We start from the raw sequence: 19,349 nt of genomic DNA, 5'->3' as shown, positions 1-19,349 counted from the left end.
GTTCCAAAATTGCTTTTTTTAAAAAGGATCCTATTATGAGTTATTATGTATTTTGATATTTTTTTTTCATTTTATGCCTGTGTTTTCCACTGTGGATAATTATTTTTTTAAAACCGATATCAGAAATATCTAATAAATGCTACATATGATTTTATTGTGGGTATGAATATGTACCTTTAATAGTGCAGTTACAGTACTTGGGTTTTTATGTTTGCTTGTGAGGTTAGCAATACCTCTTATATTATTGCTGCAGATTTGTACTTCATCCTCTCTGTGGTTTAAGAGGTTAAGTGTATACAGATATTCCTCTGTATTACCCAGTCAATAAGTTTAAATAGAACAAAATAATAATAATAATAATAATAATAATAATAATAATAATAATAATAATAATAATAATAATAATAATAATAATAATAATAATAATATTATATTGGAAATTGCAAGGCAATTGTATAAGTTTTTTTAGTGCATGAATATCTTATAATACAGAGCTGTTCTGGTGATAAACAGTGACTTTCAGGTTTATGACCCAGAAGTCCTAATACACGGGTGCGGCCCTTGGTTAGTGCATGTGCAAGTTGAGGGGACCGGAGGAAAGTTACACTTTCTTGCTGCACATGGGCACATTGCAGTCATATACAGCTCTATGTGGACTGATTTGCCGTGGGACTACAGCAGATATTTGAGACATATGGTGATCCATATGTATTTTGATTATCCTCTTAAAACAGCAGTTATTGGAGGGTTTACTGCATTTTACAGTTTGCTACATCCTGCTCTTACTGTTCTGTCAATGTAATAAAATAAAAGTCTTGCATGAGTAGTCTGTGTGGTGTGAGTACAATTTGTGTCATTGTGTTTAGTTTTGTATGTTTTTATGTGTTTATTTTCCAATGATGGAGAGTATGACTAGAAAAAGGAGAGGGAATGAGAGCAGTGGAAGCAGAAAGGACCAGATGAGGTACAGGGAGGAATAGAAGAGGAAGGTGAGAGAATCCAGGTACAGAATCCAAGGCAAGATTATTCGATGAAAATTGTGTGCTAGAAGTATAATCCCCTGATATTGCTAAATTTTGTTTGGACAAATTGCAAGATCTGTGACCACGTAGGTCTATTAACAGAGCCTTAACAAGAGCATTGTGGCTGTTGCTGATGCACAGGATGCAGCATTCCTTGGGTGGCAGTACTGGCCATCGGTTCAATTTCTAGTTGCCAGGTGCCTACTGTGATGTTACTACTAGGTGTGTGTGCAACTCCATCTCTGCAGTCTGAAGCTCTGTCTCATGGCTCTCAACCGGTCTTTAGAGAGATAGTGAGTTCATGAGTGGCAAGAAAGTAACCTTTAGATGGTGAGTGCACCAGGGAGTTTTCAAACTTTTGCAGTATCATTGTGCCCTATTAGGAGGATAATTTGACATCTGTTGGACATTCAGGATATGAAGAAAATAACAGCACATCCTTCATATAGCATGCAGCTTGTCATTCCAGAAACCTCTTGTCTGCAGCATTTGTCTGCCTAACATGTGAGGTTCTGGAAGGCAGGTGTTTTAACAAAACCTAAGCAGCTATTTCATACTGTATATACTCATGTGGCAGGGAGGACATAATATATTATAATACATTATAATTCCGGTGTTATTTAAATAAGATGAGAAAATATGGGGGAGCAAGCTATACACACTTTCATGTTGCTTATTTTGTTAAAGTATAAAGTGACCACACCTCTTCTCCATGAAGCCACACCCCTTTTTTTGACTAATTTCCTTTGACATAAAATTGGGGTAGGGGATGGCACCAACACTTTTTCTGACATAGGGTATAATATATATTATAAGAGCACAGTTGTTTCCTAATATTAAGGCTGAATTGAATAAATATCTGAGTTGGATGTTTGGTCTTGCATTAGTATACAAGGTCAAAGGGAATTCAGAGGAGGCAGAGCTGAAAAGAAAAATACACTCATTGACCACCACATAGAAACACACATTGGCCCACCACAGCAAACTAATAAAACACATTGATTCAAAGATTGCCTCCCTCCATAGAGTCAAGACCAGTGAGTGCCTCCCTCTTTAGAGTCCAGATAGATCATTGAATACCTTCCTCGAAAAAGTCCAGCATTGCCAGGGCTAGGCTACAAGGACATTATAGGTTTGCAAGTTCACCAGATTGGTGATAGGTCCCAGTGGCAGCAGACACACTACATCTACTGTGGCTTGGCACTCCCAAGACGGTCATGAAAGAGGGGAGATATTTTGAATAAAACATAAAGGGGCTTAAGAACCATAATCTATTTAAGAATTCAAAAACAGCTGCAATAATTATATATATAGATCAGAAAGGGATGCACTCATTCAGTAATAGGCAAGGGGTACATGGTCCTAAACAAAACATAACACCACTAACAAGCAAAGTGTAAAAAAAACAGCACTCACATTTAGTAGGTAGAAATGTTCCTTTATTCATTGGTGATGAGCAGCAGTGCTGCAACAGCCCAACATCCGATTCATCTGTAGTGACAGTTTTCCTCAAAATTAAATTGAATATTTCATTAAGAAGTTCAGTTAAAAGGGGTTAAAACAAGCTACTTGCCTGATTAAATCTTTTATTTAATATAGTTATTTTTAACTCCAGTCCTCAAGTACCACCAACATGTTATGTTTTTATGTAGTTCTTTATCCTGAACAGATGAGATCATCTATTTTGCAGGGTCAATAATTATCCCACTTGCTTCCACAGACAGAAAGCTTCAAAACATGACTTGTTGGGTGTTCTTGAGGGTTAGAGATGGGAACCACTGATATATAACATTACTTTAAAAAAGATTAAATAGCAAACATTAGTTTGGATATCTACTGTATTTAGAATCTTCTGTACAGCAATATTTTAAAAGTCTGACAATGAGGCATTTTTAACTTAAGTTAAATAGATTCTGTCGGTACCTGCAGTCGTGGACATCACATGCCTAATTAAAATACTCAGTAGGCCACTGATTGCTAGCTTTACCAGTTAGAATCCTTAACAGGCTAGAGATGACATAACACCTCTCTCAGGTGTTACCACTAACCTCCAGCACTGATGGCTCATGTAATCATCCATCAACCAGCCACTATAAAAACCAGCTCAGTGCATTCCTCCAGTGCCTAAGTATAAATTGTGTTCTACATAGGTGCTCCTGCTACAAACTTTTACTCCCCAGTATAGTTTTCTTCCAGTGTTGTTTAAACTCTGGTGTTATGTTTTCTCAACAATAGAACACCCTTACCTGCATTTCCATCTGCAATGTTTCCAGACAGATTCCTCATACCTGCTACATACTCCTTGATTTCATGGTGGGAACCAACTACACTGGGCAATTACCTTGGTCTTCATTGAGTAAAGTCTATATACTCTTGTGGGGATTCATGCTGAAATTCAGTGGGGGTCTCTGTACCAGGGTATTTGGTTGTACCAATTCAAACAGCATCTATCTGCTGTGTACTCTGTTACACTTGATGTCTGTTTTGAGTACCAGGGATATTGCAATATAGTTTGTGTATCTCATTACACTCTACACTTTGTTCCTATAGTGCCATACATCTGTACCTCTCATTGCATGGTACATGCTGTTCTCACAGTGACAACACATGTGTATCTCATAACATGCTACACACTGTCCACAGTGCTAACTCATGTGAACCTCTCATTGCATGCTATGTGCTGTTCTGCTAGTGCCAACACATCTCTGCCTTTGATTTGCATGCTATGCACTGTTTCAACAGTGCTAGCACATGTGTATCTCATTACATGCTATACATTGTCCAAAAAGTGGCAACACCACCATATAGTATAGTCTACTGCACGCTATGCACTATAAAAACAGTGCCAATACATCTGTGTATCTTGTGGCAAGCAACTGAAATCCCACACTTTGTGTACTCAGCTGTACCTTTGGCATTTGTGCCTACTGTGTTAAACACTGCAGTATACTGCGTGGCTACCACCTTTCAGAGTATGCAGCTATACCTCTTTCAGTGTGTTTCCCCATAGAAGTCAAAATCCCAAGGATTATTACATGCAGGTTATCATTTAACTAACATGCGAGTTAAAAGGCTCAAACACAATTGACCAACATATAAAATGGTCAAAACACATTCACCTTGCTTGAATTTGGCTTTAAAAAACATCATATATAAAAATTTAGAATTTATTGCAAATTTTTATTTTTAATAACTGTCTTAAGAATCACTTTAGACTTTGTATATATCTAATAATAATGTGCTCATCGCTGATAGAACAATCTTTAAGAAGCAATCATGATACAACATAAGAAATTAACTTTAAACTGATTTGCTCAATTATTTAGCTTTACTGAAGATTCTTATTTTAGTATCAAAATTTTATTAAATCAAATTTTCGCAAAATGTTATAAAAATCATCATGAAATAAAAACATTATTCAGTGTTAAGGATCCACACTTCACTACAGACTATGGAACCTCCCCTCATATCTTTATTAGAGTGTAATAACATGATCTGACACAGGTCAAAATTATATTTCTAGTTATTTACTGTAAACTACTGTGACATCACTGATCCTCTTAATATGTATGATTCATTTCTGCAAAGCAGGTCTGCTAAGATTTCAGTAACTGGACATAATTTAAAATGCACTAAAAGGCCAAACCACATCTTAAAATTGCCTTTGTACTTAAAGCAGACTTTGATTTATACAACTGCACTCAGATTTATGGCAAGCCAAATTTTTGCTGAAAAACCTGGCCATGTTTGTGAGGAAGATAATGCAGTGGGCATTGCAAAATTAGATTGCAAATTTCAGTGGTATAAAGGGGTGACAGATGTAAGGGGCACTGCTTACTTTGTAGAAGCTTCATGGAAATTTTTAGCTGCAAATGGAGTAATTGTGCACCAACTCTGATTGTAGGGTTATCAGTAATCGTCTGATACTTTTACCACAAACACACGTTGGCAAGGAAGCTCATTTCCTGGTGAATGCTAAGCAATTAAATAAAATGCTTCACATGCACAATATTTGTAAAAAAGACAAACAATTCAAATGTTTCAGCATGGGGTAGCACAAATGGTGTAAGGGGCATTGCAGATGGTGTAATGGTTAGCGTTACTGCCTCACAGCACTGAGGTCATGGTTTAAATTCCCACTAAGTCCCTAACTGTGTGGAGTTTGTATATTGTTCCTGGGCTTGTGTGGGTTTCCTCAGGGTACTCAGGTTTCCTCCCACACTCCAAAAATATACTTGTAGGTTAATTGGCACCCAGTAAAAATTTACCCTAGTGTGTGCATGTGCATGTAGTAGGGATTATAGATTATAAATTCCTCTGGGGCAGGCACTCATGTAAATGGCCAAATATTCTCTGTAAAGCGCTACAGAATATGTGTGCGCTATATAAATACTATATAAATAACTGGTAATAAATAATAAATAAATATCTGAATTAACTGCAAGTAATTAAATTTCATGTAACTTAATGTTAAATTGGTGACTTATCTGTTTTGTAATTTACTGTTCAATTCAGTGACCTAAACCTTTATCTTATTTTATTGGTATACATATTACAATAATACCTAACAAACAATAACAAGATAAAATTAACTTGTGAACTGGGCCCTCTCTCATAGAAAAATAATTTGCAAACACATAAAAAACAACTAAGACTGACGCTGCTCTCCAATTAGTACCTCTGAAATACCCATATATAGTCCCAATACTTTATCCTTGATGTGTTTCTCTGTCAGTTATGGTGATGGTTTCCTCAGAAGGTAAGCGACGACCAGGACTCCAATTGACTCCTTTTAAATCACTCGAAACCAAATGATTTTTGGAGTAATTATCCAATTTGCTTTATACCTAATTATACACCACATATGTCCTAACTCACAGCAATTCAAATTCATATTTGTATGCAAACAGCTCATAAAAAATATTTACATAAAAGTATTAGACTAAATTTTTTTTCACAATTACATAATAATAAAATATAAATTACACAACTATAAGAAGGCACCATTCAAGGGTTTTCTGTATTCATAAATTTCTCATCCTTCCAATTATCATTTAGACTTTTAAAGTAGAGAAAGTTACACCAGTCAAACTGGCTGTCTCAGTTTCTCAATCGACTGGATGTCTATCAATATATATCCAGATATATAACCAGACCTGGGTTCGAGTTTATTATGGTAGAGAAAATTGAGTCACCTAAAGGAGAGTTGATGAAGTTGTTTGAATTTATTAATCATAAAGATAATACATGCTTTAAAAGTAAGTCAGAATTCTACCCAACACAGTTTAAAAGTGCATATATAGAGTCTTTCTAAACTTCCACTATAATAGACTTTCAGATTTTATGTGAAAAGACTAATAAGAAAATAAGATATGACAACCTTAATAAAAATGACAGGAAGGCATTGAAAGCTCTTATCAAAGCTAAGTCCATCACAATTAAGTCTGCAGACAAAGGAGGGGGGATGGGTGTCAAAGAAACCTCTGATTACCATGTGGAAGCATTGATACAACTTCCGAATGGGGAGTTTTATCAGAAACTCCTTTCTGATCCAACTTAGAAATGTATAAAGGAATTAAAAATCCTTTTGGATAAGGCCTTTATAGAGGGAGCTATTATGAGGGTTGAAAATTATTTTTATTTAAACCATTTCCAGTTATTCCCACTTACTATAACCTCCAGAAAATACACAAATCTATCCCCACCTCCTGGTCATCCTATTATTTCAGATGTTGGGTCCCTTACCTCAAATCTTTCTGCCTTTTTTTGGTTCTTTTTTGTAGACTCACGTGGCTACTCTCTGATCCCATATCAGAGACACCACACACTTCCTTCAGTTGGTGGGTGAAGTGGAATTACAGGAAGGCTATGTGTTAATGACCTGCAATGTGTCATCACACACAAACATCCCCACCTTGGTGGGATTGAGGCCACCCACAACTTCCTTGGCTCTGATATGGGACTAGAGACCAGGCAACATAAGTTTGTACTTAATTCTATTCATTTTATTTTTAAGCCATTTGTTTGCTTCACAGTTTTTTCTTCAGCTGCATGGTACTGCTATGGGCACCATGGTTGTCCTGAGCATTGCCAAACTGTACATGGGCCTGTTCGAGGACCAGTATGTATGGGGAGGCTGACTCAGGGGGGAACCTGGTGCTCTAGGGCAGATATGATGATGACCTACTTATTATTTGGGATTGGGAATGTCATTCTGGTTCTTTATTTGTGGCGCATCTTAATTCTAATTATTTTGGTTTACATTTCACCCATACGTGTCACCCCACTCACATTCACTTCCTAGATATTACTCTCTCTGTAATAGATAACCAATTATGTACTAAAACATATAAGAAAGAGGTTGACTGTAAAAGCTATTTATACTACTCGGGCTGTCATTATCAAAAGTGGAAAAAAATATGCCCAAGGGCCAATACCTATGTCTCAAATACAAATGTTCAGATCTTATTGTATTTAGAGAACAAGCAGACTAATTAACCTCAGTTATTCTAAAACAGTGTTATCCAGCTAGATTGTTAAATGAAGCTTGTGCAGAGGCAGACAATTTTGATAGGACTTCCCTTTTATTATGGAAATATAAAAAAGAAATTGAGCAAAATCATATGCTGTCAATTGTCCCTAAATTTAATGGTTCATATCAGAAAAAGTAAATTGCTCAGAAGAATTTTCATCTTTTAAAAATGGATAGAGTTTTGGCCCCTTGTTTAGGAGATCAAATTACAATCACCTTTCATAAAGCCAGCAATCTGAAGAACTTCCTTTCTCCAATTTTTTTCTACAAATCAGATGTTCACACAGAATATTGAATCGAAAACATGGCTTATTTCAAAACCAAAGGGATGTTTCAAATTTGGTAAACAGTTCTGCATCACTTGTCAATTTATTGTAAATAGGAGTACTAGGTTTAACTCAACTTTTTTTGGAAATAGATATAATAATGATAAATTCATCAAATGTCAGTCAATGTATGTCATATACTTGATTACAGGTAAGTGCGGCAAACATTCTGTGCTAGAGGCTACTCTATGAGTAGTTTAAATGTGAGATTTTTAGAACATAGGAGGAAAATAAGCAGGAATAATTGTTTACATAGTGTTTCTAGAGATGTAGTACAGTGTCATGAGGGTGATATAAATATGCTGTCTGTACAGAGGATTGAATGGGTTCCCCCTACCTGAAGAGGGGCAAGGAGTTCAATGTCCTCTGCAGAAGAGAAGCCTACTGGATTTTTGCACTAGGGACCCTACTACCATATGGACTAATTGAAAATATAAATATAAACAACATTACATATATCCGGGTAGTGCAGTATAATTAAATTAGAACTGTTATGTTTTGCATCCATATTGGTTTGTGATTATTTAGGAATGTGTAGAACCTATAAATAAAGATTCCTCATGCTGAAGTATGACTAGCTAATCAAGTCCCCAGATTGTAAAATAGACACAGTGGTGGTAAATATATTGATAAGAGCACGTATATTTTGATAATGTAGCCTAAAATGTTAAAACTTTAAGGAATGGATGATCTAGAAATAATAAATAATATAAGCATAAATATGGAAATACACTTTTTATGAATTGAAATATTAAATTCAACATGACTGGGAATCGAATCCAAATTTGGCTACATACTGTGAGAGACATCCAGTGGATTCTTATAGTTATGTAGTTTTTATTTTGTTATGTAATTGTGAGGTTTTTTTTAGTCTAATACTTTTATATAAATATTTCTTATGAGCTGTTTGCAGACGAATTTGAATTGCTGTGAGTTAGGACATAAGTGGTATATCAATACATATTAAGCAATTTGAATAACTACTCCAAAAAAATCCATTGGTTATTAGTGATTTAAAAAGAGACAAATGGAGTCTCTGTCTTCACTTACCATCGAAGGAAACCATAACTGTATTTGATGGAGAAACACATCAAGGACTATATGGATCCTTTCTTACCCCCTATGACATACCGGTAGTTTGCCATCTAAAGTGGTTCAAATAACTTTGTTTCATTTGTTTATGGCAATTTCTGCTTAGAAGCAACAGGATCCAGGGATTGTTGTGTGGCTGGTAACACACTTATTACCATCAGTACCATTGCCGGCCAAAAAAATGATAGGTCTCTGCAGCCAATATACTTACAAGGTATGGTGAGAACTGTGAAGGGCATGTGGCTTACCGAGCTGTTTAATCAAGACTACTCAGTTGTACCTTAGTCAACTAAGAGGAGCATAAGAGACCACTATTAACATGCCTCTCAGTACCTGTGTTTGGAACAGCCGCATAACAGGTTTGAGTGGCTGAACATGTCAATTATTCAAAGACTGTTCTTCTCTTCACTAGCCGGAGCTTCTATATTTCATATACTGATTAAAGGAGAGCATCGTGACCCAGTCTGATAAAACAAGACCAGTGATATAACCCATATATTAAGGTTATGATAACTGTGCATTTCACCTGTGCTCCTTTTTGGAACACTGTGCATTATATATCAGCTGCTTATATCAGCTCTCCAAAATAAGGCAAAACTATACCTTTTAATACAACAAAAAACCTATTGCTTGACCCAAAAGATATAGGTGAACATATTTGTGAATCTGATGGGGGGCTTTGGGCTGGAGTCTGTTTATCATCATTGTTGAAAAAAATTTCAAAATTTGGATTATTTTTTAAATGTGTGAATATTATGGCAGAGTTCAAGTATATTTTCTTCCTTTTTTTAGTGTTAATAAAAAAAACATTAATTTTAATATTTATACATGTGTTTGGCTCATTTGCATTAATGCACACCCATTAAGTGAAATAAGTTATTATACCACTTATGTTTTAATCTATTACAATAATATTTTGACTGCATTTCAGCAGTGGATTTTTAAAGACCTATGAGTCTTGTAGGTGTCTTATTAGCCATGATAACGATAAGTTTTTGCCGGTGTAAACTTATCACACTATTCGCTCGAATATATCACTTATTGTGTCTTTGTGCACCTTCGTTTTTCATGCAATCCTATTGCAAATGTCGCAAATCTGTATTTTCAAGAAAAATCTTCATGGTGTTAGTCGCGAAAGAAGTATAGGTGAAAATAAAGAAACCTGTCTGTACCTCAAAAATAGTCAAATAATATTGGGTAACATTATTGAAGTGTATTAATTCCCATAATCAAAAGGTTTGGGTTTCTTAAATTGTCTCAAATGGTTGTTATATGCTTTTTTTCTCTTACAGTGAAAAAATTATAAATAGCAATATTTGTTGGCCAAAATAAATTCTAGAGTTAAATTAGGGGTACATTAAAATGGGTATAAGTATTTTAGAAATTATAGGGTTTTTTTTTTAAAATACACCTGTCACTTGCACTAGCAATGTTTAAAACACCTGTACCAAACATACAGCACACTCCTAAAGCTGTTTCACTACTTAAAACCCATTTACTTTTTACCCCCAAAATGACATGTCATTATTGGCCAATATAAGCGAATTAAGGAATTATGGTTTCCTAATTAATCATTAAGGAGGGTGTCCCAGTGGACATTTTTACCCAAAAATAGGGTTTTGCATAACTATTCACCTGCTCAGGTGATGAAAAGTAATTTGTGAAATTTGTAATCAATCCTATAGCATTCGCATATGCAAAATACAATGGCTAATAGGATTGCACGATAAACATTTTTGGTGAAAAGTTTTCACAAATGAAATCTTATTGTGGAAAAACGGGTTATTGCTGCTAATAGGATAGCCCCCTATGTCTTATTCATTTATTCCCTTTTTAGTACTTGAAAGCAAACAAACAACATTAAGACTAGAGTAATAGAAACATGTTCCTCTCCCTCTATGTGGTCTACTGTATTTGGTGAATTTAGTAATTATAATCAATAATATAGAGAGCATGAGTTCTGGAGGAGGAGGCTGATTTAAATCAGGATAATGAACATTAAAGCCATAATAAATCTGGAATTATTAAGAGAACAGATGATTTTAACAGCCTTATAATACTGGTAATATCTGATTCAATCATGTTCAAGAAATATTATTATTATTATTATTATTATTATTATTATTATTATTATTACTACTACTAATTCTGCTACTTATGATAATGTATTAGCTAGTAACTACTTAGTATCTGTGCCTAACTGTAATTAAATACACTTCTTTGTATTTGTTCTTTTTTAATTTTACTTTATTACAATGCTCTAAAACAGCTGATATTTAATGAAACAAAAATTACATATATTTAAATTATCAAACAAACTGGAACATAAGTTGTACAATTGCCAATCAAAGGTGATAAATAAAGGAAGATAAAAAAAGGAAAAAATCGAAAGTGAACAATAAGTCTGTAATATTCTTATTGTACTATTGTATGCATGTGAAGTTAGTGAGGGCATAAAAAAGCATGAATATACTGTATTATATGACAGCCATGTACATAATTTAAATAAAAACTAGTAAATACTGGACACCAAAGTACAATATCGGTTGTTGATAAATAATATATATACAACAGTATTAAATTCCAATTTAACATATTGAGCTATTATATAAAGTTGGGTAGGCTATAAAATGCATTTCTCTTATGATAATCTAATAATTTCTTAATTCATCTACTTCTATTTTTTATCCTTGTAAAATTGATTAATGAGCGAACATATTTAAAATGTTATGTATAAGAACTAGAGATAAGAATTTGTATTTATTTTTGTGGTTTCCCTGTGCCCCACTAATGGATAACTCTTGTGTCTTTGTCTGTAGTTTGAATGAAAATGAAGTCTACAAATTGAGCCATAGTTCCCAAAATGCCCGGTTATTTCTAGTAGGTAATACTGAGAAGCAGATGGTTCTAATAATTTGTAATATCTATATCAGTTGTTTCTTGTTTTGTATGGTAAATATAGATGTGTAGAAGGTTATGTAGTAATCTTAGCACTAATGGTATAATATGAGTAAAAAAATGTATGTGTATGTATACTCCTGACGAAGTCGATGACGAAACGCGTTGGAGCGTGGTTTGGCGTTGCTTTCCATTACTGGTCGAATAGCCGACGGAGTCCCCGGAGACGTTCGGGTGATATTCAGGCTTCTTCATTTTTATTACTTGCGATGGTATCTGACCGCTGATTGTGGTACGCATATTCATTGAACGAGTTTTATGTCCGCTGTCTGCAATAAAATCTGTTTTACAGTTTCATGCACTATGTGGCGCCCCTTCTTACTTGCTCTCAATTTCATATATATATATATATATATATATATATATATATATATATATATTATATATTAAAAAGCAAGTTTATTATCTGCACATAAAAAAATCACAAAGTGCATTTATAGTGCATAGAACATCATATACTTACAGCTTAGTAAGCATATTCAATATACACACACATTTAGCTCCAAATTAGAGCAATAAAATACAATATATATGATAAAAGTAGTCACTTCAGGTCTTAACGAACAGGGGCTCTGGATCATACCCTGTTCTGGACACTCACAGGCTAATATCTTTTTAGTCCTTAAGAGGAAAAGTAGCTGCACCTCCAAATCGCTGATGTGTTTCAAGCATCAATGCTCTTTATCAAGGCTTGATACCATGATGAGGTAAAGATTAATATTTTACAAATCTAGTAGCACCTTTCAACCACTATATGTAAAGACTTAATTAATTAAATTCCTTCTATGTTATAAAAATACTGGTAATCAGCAAATAATATAAACCAAAGACAGAGATAAGTATGTGTATACTGTAGTTCTGTATCTGTAATGTAGTTTGAAAGAAACATACAGTATGTTAGTGCAGGGGAAAGGTGCAGTGGTACAGTGCCAGACTCTTGGTCACACTAACAATGCTGCAATGTTTGAGTTTAACCCTCTCCCTTCTCATTCTATACATACATAACTTACTAATGGAAGAGGGCAGAAAAAGTGGAGGCATACCATATTCACATATTCTGTTCCTCTACCAGCACTGTAATATATGTGTGTGCATGTTTGTGAATGGCCACACAACAATTTTCACTTTGCCAAAGACCTAAGTTCTGTATCAGATAGAAGTTGGTGAATATTGGTGCTAGTTCTATACAATTAATGGGGCACATTACTTTGTACATCCTTGTAGACAGTCCCAATGGTCTCAGATTCCCATGATTCATTTGAGCCATAAATGAGTAAAAACCAAGTACTATTTTAGGAACAAAATTGGATAATATAACTGGATACAAGGGGTGGTTGTACCTCTCTGCAAACAATGGCCAACTTCTAGTTCGCACAAGCACCTGCCAAGCCCATAATGTATGTGTGCCCCTGGTTAGGACAATTTAGACAAAATCAAAATGATTTTCATTGCAGATGTAACCCAACATATGGGCTATTCCATTTTTTTCCTGTAAATTTAGACTGGCATCATTACAGCATTTATAAAATAGACTGTGACAATTGTTTGTTATATATGTATGTTTGGGTTTTATACTTTGTATCACTTAGTTAAAGTGGATGTTGCTTAATAACTTTTTAACAGAAAATGTTAGTAAACTGTAGAATTTATTTTGGTTTTATGCTTATTTAAAACTTTCAAAATGCTGACTATACATGTATTACTATTCATATAGTATGTTTATAGGGTGGAAGACAACATGAAGATTACTTATTCAAATCACACCTTATTTGATGGGACACAGGATTTTGACTTTCAGTAAGTATATTACTCTATTGTTATCCCCCCTCTCCTCCATACCTCAGATGAGTTGCACCCACCCATAGTAACCCCACTATATGGACCTTATAGCCAAGACAATAGTGTTTTAAAGGGGCCCAGCTGTACACAATCACATTATAGAAGTTGGTTGGTAGAGTGTAATGTGCTACATGTAGATTAGAAGCAGGAGCAGGACTGCATTTGCATTAAAGAGTATTCACAGTAGTGTTTTATTAATTATATACAGGGATAAATAAATAGTATATCAGCACATTAGCAATTTACAAACAGAAATATATTACTATTATTTATTCAGGAGCAGCATACAGAAAGATGAATGTAAAAAATTTAAATAGTATATTGAATAGTTTTATAGACAAATCACATCTGCCTTAATAGTGGAGAAATCAATCATTCATAAATCTGAATTGGTTTAGATATACTTTGGCTCTATTATTGTTATAATAGTTTTTGTTTTTTAAAGAAATTTATGATTTGGAACTATTAACAAAACACTTTGCTCATCAAAACAACTATGTATTAGATAGAATCACCTTGTATTTCAATTGATCCTATTCAGAACCTAGGACCTACTTATATGTTGCCCTTGGTAACTTTAGAAGGCAATATTATAAATAACAATTTAATGTTTGTGCCCAACTTTCAAAAGATTCCAACAGATTACTTAGAAAATATCAAGGGCTGGATTCAATTAGCCACAGTGATTCACCACAGGCTATTTGGTGAGCTAAGGTTATTCTATTGCAGCCCATGACAAGCCCACAGGCTGCACTGATAGGGACTCAAACAGAAATCTGTGGTTAGTGCCCTAAGCGTGGGTGCCACAAACACATTAAACCCATAGCACAGGTAATTATCCTGGTTCCTATGGGTTAACGCTTATTAGATGCACTTTTACAGCATGAGGAAAGGGGGTTGTAATTCAATAGCCACAGGCGTAAAAGCACGAGCCTATCACCCTTTTCCTTATGCAGTAACTAACCGCAGCTAAACTATTACGGCCCCAAGTGTCTGTCTGTATTTGACTTCCCAATATTTTGTCCAAATTTGTGAACTTTAATGAAGGGCTTAACCAAGCTCTTTATAAAACAGTAACCCTGATAAATCATATTACTAGAATACAAACTTACATAAAACTATCTTTTAAGTTTATCTTCCAAGGTAAAATGGATTTTATAGAAAAACAAAATGTCATTATTGTATTTTTATATGCCAACTATATTATTGAAGTAGGTACATTACTCTCTTTTAGGTACATTACTCTCTTTTGGCAATTAGAATGATTCTAAAATGATTAGGTCTACTTTCATGACTGCCAATAATGGTTAATGTTTCTTTTATTGATATTCAAATTTTTCATTGCAATTTGTATAACTGATTATAAATATACTTCACATATTAATGTTGTTTTTAAGTCCATGGTATGTATGATGTGTTTCTGGAACAAATAATAGAATGGAAGATAATTGCATTTTTTTTAATTTGAAATCAGATTAGTTAGATAAAGTTTCAGGGGTATTTGTTCTAAGCCTGGGAGAGAGATAAAGTTGGAAATGATAAGGTACTGTACCAGCCAATTAACTCCTAACACTTTGTTAGCTTAGTACATCTCCCCTTAAATCTGACTTGGAAATCATCCCCCACTTCCTCTGAAGAAACTGCACTTACATATTGCAAAGAAATGCATAAAGCAAGATTTATTACATAATTAATATGATCTATTTACAGGTTTCTGTGTAAATAGATCTGGGCAGGTCTCAGAAAATCTGTATACTTTATGTGGTTAGGGTAATGCATAGATTGTGGCTTGATAGCTGTGTGTTGATATGGACCTTCCAGATAAGTTGTGCTTTTGTATTGTAATGGCGATTTCTGAAAATAATTTTGAGCATCTACTGTATATCTGATGCATCCAGAAAATTATTTCTTACTATTCATTGATTTTATTTATCTATAAATGTCTGTACAATCATTGAATTGAATGTTTTATCCAGAGACAGACTGTGGGAAAGAATCAACCCTGGCATTTTTTGTCTGTGCAACATATGGAAAAGGGCCACTTATCATGGGGAAGTGACCAAACAACAATGAGGAATGTGTCAAGTCATGGGGGGATTGGTCTCTGTCTCAACATGCCATCTGAGAAAAACTGATCGACCGGACCAGTCCATTAGGCCATTGGCCCTTCTAGCATGTCCAGAAGTTCCATATGGCCCGTCTGGCTGTAGTTTTACTTCAACACTACCTATGCAGACACAATCACAGGTTTGCATAGTAATGATAGGATTCACCAATAGATAAGCAGAATACAACTGGGTAATTATATAATACCCACACATTTATTGGAGCACAGATGGAACTACAGTACATTGTAATACATTGTAGTGACAGTTGATTCAATGTAACCAATCCTATCATTAATCATTTTAGGATTAATTTGCTTTTTATTTTGATTCTGAGCTGTGCTTACTCTACAGTGTCCTTTCCTGGTAAAAAGTTTGAGAAAATCTTGTTTCTCTGGCCCATATCTTAGGAATATCTGCAACATGTAAGCATGTTAATGTTTAAAGTTGGGGAGCACTATTTATGTAAATTGAAGGGTAAAATAGTATGAAATATTTAAGTAATGGAAAGTAAGAAATTCTGAATTATTTTGCCAATATATTACTTTTTCACTTTAAATTAAACTCAGAATGCACTGAATAAATAATGATATCACTCTCTTTGTCCCAATTGGCTTTCAGGATAACATCCACCATGAACTATAATCTTTCAGACAATGGGACATGTTGTAAATTGTTTCCATTCGATCAAATACTGTCAATCATTTTCTACAGTATCACTTTTATAATTGGAATTCCAGGAAACGGCTTAGTTATCTGGATTGCTGGATTCAAGATGAAGACAGTCAGTGCTGTGTGGTTACTCAATCTGGCCATAGCTGATTTCATCTGCTGTGTAATTCTCCCTTTGCAAATTGCAGACTGGGGTGAAGTTTTTTTAGTAGATATTTCCTATAAATTATGTCAAGTCAGTACTGGTATAATGTATATAACCATGTGTGCTAGTGTATATTTTTTAATCGCCATGAGTATTGATCGCTGTATATCGATAACGTGGCCAGTTTGGTCTAAAATTCATAGAACTCCAAAATATGCCCGCAGAATTTCAGTAATAATTTGGGGTTTGAGTCTGATCTTAAGTGTTCCTCATGTAATTTTAAACAATGCCTATTATGATATTTCAGAGTGTTGGAAAAAAGATAACTTTTATATGTATTCCTTTCTAAACAATATGCTAATTACCAGGTGTGTTACCATGTTTGTGATTCCTTTCACTATTATTCTAGTGTGTTATTGTCTAATATGTATTAAACTTATAAAAGTCAAAAGACATAATAAGTCTCAGCGACCGTACAGGATTATCATTGCAGTTGTGACGTGTTTCTTTATCTGTTGGGGTCCGTATTACATTTGGCCATTAATACCACTGCCTGACACATTTTGGGAGATAGATAATACAGTACAAGTAATTTGTGTCTGCCTGGCTTACTTCAACAGTTGCATTAATCCCATCATCTATGTCTTCATAGGCCAAGACTTTAAAGAAAGTTTAATGCATTCCTTACCATCCAGACTGGAACATGCTCTAAATGAGATAACTAATCCATCTTCAAAAGAAAGAGATAGTTTTATTGGAATTGAATCTAATAGGAATGTTTAAAATACATTGATCCTACTTTTATGTTCCACGTTCACTAATACAAATTAACATGAAAAAAAATTCCCAAAAATATTGTAGGACAAATGTAATAGGGTGAGAGTTTAGCAGTAATCTCTCACACATTTTAACCTTGCTCAATGTAATAGAGTCCAAGAAAATGCAATCTCAATTTTGGACTAAAAAAAAAAATCACCATTTAAACTCTCAACCAGATGTTTTCCCATTTTAAAGAGAAAACTCAATCAATGTGAGAGATTACTGCTAAACTCTCACATTTTTTAAATTCTAACCATATTACATTTGGCCCGGTATCTTGTTATATTGCACAACAGAGTGAATAAAATAAAAATGTAAAAGTAAAGCAATGTATTTAGGATATAATGCAAGAGGATATGTACAAGGCAGTAAACTAAAGGTACGTATCCACTTATAGACTTGGAAATGACTGCACGATTATGACATTGTAATAGTGCAGTTGTTTCCAAGTCTGCAATCAGTCATTCAGTGTAGGCATATCAATCATCCCCAAACATGCGCAACTTGACGATGTCGTCAGTTTTTCCAACATGTTCGGGTGATGATAGATGTTGGAAACGACCAGAGGACTCACGCATCTCTGGTAATTTCCAACATTAATATGCCCAATTCATGCACAATTTGCAAGCGGTTGAAAGATAATGATGTTGTTATCGTTCAATTGCCTGTAAAAATTGCGTAGTGGATACGCACCCTAAGCTGGCCAAACACTAGTGCGACCAGCATAAGATAAGATTCTACTTACTATTTCCCTTGAACTTCCCAGCAGCTCCCTGGCAGTCCCGGCCACATGACTGATACACGATGTACATACAATCTCATGATACGATGCATCGTGTGTCCGTTGTTCCGAGCGGTGTCAATGTTTTTTAAAAAAAGAAAAGACTGATGCACACATGGGGAGATCCATGATGAATGCATCTGTCTTTAATAAAATGAACACAGATGCAGGGATCTGTGGAAAAAAAAAGTGTTGAAAAAAAAATGGCGTGGTCCTCCCCCAAAGAGCAACCAGCCATGGGTATTTGGGGACCCAGTGCTGGTTGGGCAACATACTAGTAACAAATGACAGAGGTCCCCCATATGTAAGCACAACCAACAGCGGGCTAGTCAGAACCAGCCATGGTTGCCAAAATATGGGGGACAAATTACACATGGGTCCCCCGTATTCTGTGCAACCAGCAGTGGGCACTGATCTGGTCCTGGTTCTGAAAATACAGGGGAAAATATGAGTAGGGTTCCCCTGTATTTTCCAGAACCATCCCTAGACTTTTTCTAGTGGGGGACTGATGCCACAGCCAGGGGAGGCCTTTTACCTGGTCCCCAGCTGAAGCATTAACCCTGACCACTAGTTAGCCCAGGCCGAGCATCCCTGGGAACCTGGGGACCCCCCAATAAAGGGGTCCCCCCTCCAGGGCACTCCAGGCCCAGGCTGATAGCCAGGAGCTATCCCCAGCACCCCTGGGCGGTGGGTGTTGGGTTGATTTTGTGGTGTAGTGTAAATAAAGAATAGCAAACTTTGCCTTTGCAAGTAGCAAGCCTCCCCCACATGCTGGTACTTGGAGAACAACAAGTACCAGATGCGGGGCATTAAGGGCCTGCTGGTACCTGTAGTTCACCTGTAAAGAAATGTTTGAATAAGCACAATACACACACACCATGATAGTAAAGTTTTTTTACATACAAAAACACTCACTCACACATACTCACCTACATTATCTGGACTCGTCCCTTTCTCCCTGTAGGCATCCATGGTCTTCTTAAAATAAAAAAAAAACAATAAAACACAAACCACGCACTAAGTAACAACCAGGATGGTTACTTCTTGAATAAAGCACT

At 35.2% G+C, this 19,349-nt stretch overlaps 1 pseudogene; it reads left to right on the top strand.

Annotated features, from left to right (window-relative positions):
* The first annotated feature begins 16,634 nt into the window (after positions 1 to 16,634).
* On the top strand, positions 16,635 to 17,522 carry LOC148525470 (C3a anaphylatoxin chemotactic receptor-like; annotated as a pseudogene).
* The last annotated feature ends 1,827 nt before the right edge of the window (positions 17,523 to 19,349 follow it).

Source organism: Taudactylus pleione, unplaced genomic scaffold (assembly GCF_031769625.1).
Source record: "Taudactylus pleione unplaced genomic scaffold, aTauple2 ptg000108l, whole genome shotgun sequence".
Lineage (NCBI taxonomy): Eukaryota > Metazoa > Chordata > Amphibia > Anura > Myobatrachidae > Taudactylus > Taudactylus pleione.
Note: the sequence above shows the minus strand (reverse complement) of the source record. Positions and strands in the feature narration are given on the sequence as shown.